Here is a 6000-nt window from a genome sequence, read left to right on the forward strand (position 1 = left end):
TAAATTTGCCTCACAATCGACTTTGACCTAAGATAGCCAAATTTATAGTCGATTTGCACCGAATCGACTTTTCAGACGCAATGGCGAGGTTCGTTTTGTCTCTAGACGCTCTCAATTTTTGCGGTACTCTAGATCTAGGTCGAGATGTTGAAGCAACAATGGTCTCGAACAACTATGTGAAGAGAGATTCTCCAAGCTCTGATACTATGTAAAAATTTGCCTTAGGGAAAAATTCACCCGAGAACTAAGAACTCAAACATAAGAACAACTATAGACCAGAAAGGAGTATGATCAGAATATCAATGTATTCGATTCAATATACGTATAAAAGTACACTAGGAGTGCTAGTAAATAAAGGCCTCTAAGATGTATCTAGAATGCCTAAGAATCAACATCATGATAAGTCATACAACCAGGCACATGCCCACTAAATATGGGTTATCCTCCATTAAGCACAGAAGTAAGTGTGATGATGAGAGGATAAGCCTACAATAGTGTAGCACACTAATTTATGTTGTAGACAACATGTGCTAAAAAGGGAGTGCGAATAAATATGTTGTCAACATGACAACTCAGTGAATGATGCAAACTCCAGTGTTGTAGACACCATGAGTTGCTTACTTTTGTGTTGTCAACATGACAACTCATGAAAGTACACAAACTCCTAAGTGTCTCACAAAATAAAATAATACAATATAGTAAAACAATGCATTAACCTAAGTAAGTGTAAATAGTAAATACGTATTTACACCAACAATCTTCAACTCTACAGTGATGCATGAACTATTGTTATAATTTTGTTGAAATCTTAGTTCCATGGTTGCCCATTGTAATTATCAATACGTGTTACAACATACATTGGAACCCCCGGTGTTATAGAACCTTTGCAAAGAAAAGCCTATTTATTAAGTTATTCCTCATTGACTACATTTTTGTTGCACTCTAAGTGCTTGTTGCAATGATTATTAGAACTTGGTGGTGCCTTATCCTGAGATTGGAGAATTAATATCGAAATTGGGGATGCCTTCAAAATCTCTGGCTATGGAACCTCATTAAGTGTAATTAAACTCATAATAAGAAAACAAGAAATCTGAATAAAATCAATAGATTATATTTTTTTAAGGAAAAAGATCACATCTGAATATCTTGTCAAAATTAAACACATTCAAATTCAAAAGGCTCATTTTAGACCAAGTACACCAGGAATAAATAACCACTTCAAATATGCCTTGAAAACAATCAAAATCTTATAGAAAATATTGTCAAAATTAGACTATTTAAATTTGAAAAGTCAAACTAAACAATCCATTGCACCAAATTTTTAAAAGCTAGATTACCAAGTAAGACATTGGCAAGCCACATAATTTCAATAAATACCAATTCTTTTTCTGGGAATGTTTTCTATATTAGGATCTTTAATATCTAACTCTTCTTTTTGTTGGGATGTAGAAGCTTCATTATCTTGTTCTAGTGGAGGTCCTTCTTCATTCCAAAGGATGGCAGGAGAGGGAACAAAGTTTTCCTCATCTAGTGTTGGTAGGCATAATCTACTCAAATTTACTAGAATTATGAGGAGATGGGTCAAAAATAGGTTGTGCATCAGCATTAGAAAATTCCAATCCAGTCTTAGATTTACTTGGAAATTCATGGATTTTCATATCCCTAAGACATGGTTTCATGTCTTATGTCGATCCATTTGGGAAGAGGGTGGGAAATGTCATATCGAGTAGACTCTCAATATTGTATGCATTTATGAGAGAAGGGATTATTTTAGGCCAATACGTAACGTTTTCTAAGCCATCCTTATGGTCCAATGTTTGCTTAATAATTCATATCTTGTAACATATTCTTGGTAGTACTATTTTGATATATGAAGAGTTACTCCAAAGTAGCGAGCAATAAAACTAAATCCATATTCTTAGTTTGAATCTTCTAGTTTGATAATAATGGAATACAAAGAAGTGAATATGTTATAATAAGTTAATATGTAAATTTAAGTGTAAAAGTATCACATTAAATGTTCATAATGCTAATTTAAGCTATATTAATGTATTTCAAATTTTGTAGAGTTCTTGTTGTAATAAATAATTATTTTGATATTTACAAAATATACAAATCAATTATAAACAATTTACTATTTATATATTTTCTTCTTAAACTTTAAGTAACATAAAAGTAATAAACACTTTTCATAAATCATTCATTAAATATTATTATCAATCTTATCATTAAATATCTAAATTGCCACTTTTAAATATACAACTTTTCAATATGTTAAATTTGTATATTTAACTTACTATAGTATGGATTAATAAAATGTAATAAATATATTACAAACCTCATTGAGTTATCAATATGTTTTTTAATAAATTTTGAAAATTTATCACTCATATTAATTTGTTTTTTAGCAACTTTATTTTAGGATTCACTACTTTCTTCATTTAAAAACCTCATACTAACCTTACAATGTAAGTCTTAATTTTTACGAATCTCTAAACTTTAAACTAATCATAATCCTAATCATGATTATGAATACACTATTTAATTGTAATAAATATTATTTATTGTGTAGTAAATTGAATATTGTAATTCAAAACATAAAATGATAATCTATATAAGATAATAAAACAGTTCTATTGATTTTCTAATCAATTTATGTGCAATGATTTTTAATAATTTCAATTTTTAAAAAAAGTGGAAATAATTTTTTTTAATGTAATAAATTTTTCCCTCTACAATATGATAATGTAGATAATTTTTTCAAAAATTACAACCATCATATAGTTCAAACAAAAACATAATGCTTTTTCAAAAAAAAATCTAATAGCCAAAATTTCATTTTAGTTACAAATCCTGAATCACTCTTCTCCTTGGAAGAAGATTCAAGAAGAATGTCAGTGCCATCAAAGAAGAAATAACATCACACTTTAAAAGCTTTTCTCTGCTAACAATGCAGAGCAATCTTATTGAGAGATATCCATGAGAAGCAGTAATAAGGAAAAGACTAAAGCGATAAGGAAGCATTTATTTGAATGTCCTCCATTTTCTAAGAATTTTGTTTGCAAAGCTAGTTTTGTAATGCTAAAAGAAATGGATATGCATAATCTCAATAGACAACGAAAGAATCATCAGTACTATTCTTTCAAGTAAACAAAATATGTGATTGGGCTCTCTGCAATCAATTCAGGGAATAGGGCAAATAAGGGCAAAATAAAATAAAATAAAAAGAAAAAGAGGATAAATTCTAATAGAGAATGAGGTGTCATTGTGGAGGGAGAATAAATGTTGGAATTTTGCAAAATGGCGAGGAGGGTTACCTAAAACCAATTCCCAACCTTATTCGGCCCAAGATCCTCTCAATCATTCTAGAAATAGAAATTCACTCACATCTAAGAACATTAAGGAATTTCAGTATAAACTCGAGGTTTCTAGAAAACGGACAGAGGGGCCAGGGCAAAATGAGGGCTTGAGTTTGTAGATTCAAGGAAAAGCCCCTCAAAGTAGGTGTTAGTTATTTTTTCTGATAATCTTCTCTATACAGATTGTAATAGCCAAAAAAATGAAAAGGGATTTTTCATCAAGTAGTACTCCCCATTTTAAAGGATTACTCGTTGCTTTCTTAGATTGGCAATTGAATTTTAAACTGACAAATTTAAAAGATTTCCAAGTAGAGAGGGTTATCTTGTTACCAAAATTAATAGTAGAGTTTCTCAATAAAGAGACTATTAGGAAAATATGCAATACCGCAGGGGAATATGTAGGTTTGCTAGAGCAAGTTTTTCATGTGGCTAATGAGGAACCCCATGTTAGGAAACCACCAAGCAAAGATGGAATAGAGATTTAGCTAGATGAGCATCAAGGGGGATTCAACATATTAGATAATGAGCAACCCGCCTTAGAGGGGTGGGAGGTTGAAGAAGGAGTAATAGTGGGGGTGAGGATGGGGGAATGTAATTCTAGAAGAAATCAAAGGGGACAACTAATGTAGAGGAGAAAGTGATAAGTATGGAAGGGAAAGGTAATCCCTATTGTATGCATCCAAGTAACAACTGGAAGATGGATTAGCAATGAGGTCGGAAACTGGTAATCAAGGCACAAAAGAGAGGTGCCATGAGGAGAGTGAACAAAGGATGTTACAAGGTATAAATGTTAAGGAATCTCTAGAAAATATGTTACATCAAGTAGAAGCAGTAAAGAGGGTGTTCACTTCGAAATTAGTAAATATTAAGAAGGGTAAGATTTCGTATAGAATGGGCTATGGATCCATCTAAGGAGACCATGTTGAATGTTCTAGAGGAAGAGGAAGGAAAAAGCATACCACGAGATGATCTTGGAGATCAAAGGTAAAATGATATTCTAGGATGTAAGGAAGGATGGAAAGAATTGGGTGAATGTTTGGGACTGGATTTGATCTCAGAAGGTAATCAAGATAAAAGTCAAAGTTCTTCAAAGAGTTGTTTATGCACTCAATGAGGAGGATGAGAAAACCATGATATAGGTCATAATCTGCAAAAGGAGATGGAGGCTGGTAGCAAGCTCATTCTAGCGGAGCTCGGATTAGAAAAAGAGGGGAGGATTGTGCCATGATTAGTAGAAGGAGAGGAAGGAAACTATTAACTGATAATAGGAAGGAAGACGTGCAAGTTGTAGACCAAGCCAAGATAGCCACAATGTATGTTAGGAGGGGGAAGTGCCTTCTTAATGAGTCATGAAACTCATAACCTAGAATATTGGGGGATTGTAATGCCCCTAACAAACAATGCTTAGTTAAGTGTTCCATTAATACATTCAAGGCAGATATGATTATGATATGGGAAACTAAGCTAGAATGTCAAGGCTTAGAAATATTTTGTAGAAAGTGAAGTTTATGGGAACTAATGGGAGAGCCAACAGTGGACACCTCCACACCATTAGGTATTCTTTGGAACCCTATGATAAAATGTGTCCACAAAATTAGGAATATAAGGTTTAGGATAGAAGCAAAAGTTTTGGTTTGAGATTTTGCATTTTGTTGGTCTCTCTTGGCCTTCGCCGCATTCAAGATTCTTACATGTCATCTTTTTTTACACTTCTGGCAAAATAAGGTCTATACAAAACTATATACTTATTTAAAAATAATAATAGACTGAAAGATTCATTAGTCTTGGGACCTACAATCTAGATATTTGAGGTCTCCTTAATAGAAATGAACTAAGAATTATAAATAGATTTTTTTGAAAAATATTATAATACTTCAAAAAATGATCACTTACCTTTAGATGCTTGGTGAATAACACTAGTAGTTGGCAATATAATAGTGGTTGTTTCTAGTTTGGAACTTGGATATTGATCTAGGCTTAAAACTAACCAAATTGACCTTCTATCAAGCTTAATGCTTTTACATCCTTTATTCTTGTCTCCTTCAACTAGGTCTTTTGATTTTTTGTGAAGGATGCAAGCAGAGTTGAGTTAGTTATATCCACAAAACCACTTATCTTGAGATTCACAAAATATTTGTAACCATTACAACCTTCATCTTCTTTTCTTAAACATCATAGTTTTGTCCATTAAAGGATAATGATCATAGTTAGGTATTTCCTTCATCTCTAGCCATTTTTCCTACATAATAAACTTTAATATGCAAAATATCTTATGTCAAAAATCACAACATTTTAGAGCCAAATGGCTATAATACCAAGTTAGAAGTAAAATCACTCACAAAATATCTTTACTACCCACTACATAACCTAGGAAATCCCTAAAATTGGAAACTAAAATGCTTTAGTACCAAGAACAAGATTGTAAGATAAATATTTTGCAACTCTATTTGTTAATCATTAACAATGCACAATGAAATACCAATGAAAAAAGACAAAAAAACAATTGAAGACATGAAACTTTCTTTTTTCTTTTCTATTGATTCACAAATAAAATTTATTGTAAAATTAACAAACTAAAAACTCAAAATAAACTACTAATTGTTGATTATGAAAAAACTTATACTAATCAAGAGTTGCGTCC

The sequence above is a fragment of the Cupressus sempervirens genome, chromosome 6, assembly GCF_028749045.1.
Source record: "Cupressus sempervirens isolate cs-2001-9-10 chromosome 6, ASM2874904v1, whole genome shotgun sequence".
Taxonomy (NCBI): Eukaryota; Viridiplantae; Streptophyta; class Pinopsida; order Cupressales; family Cupressaceae; genus Cupressus; species Cupressus sempervirens.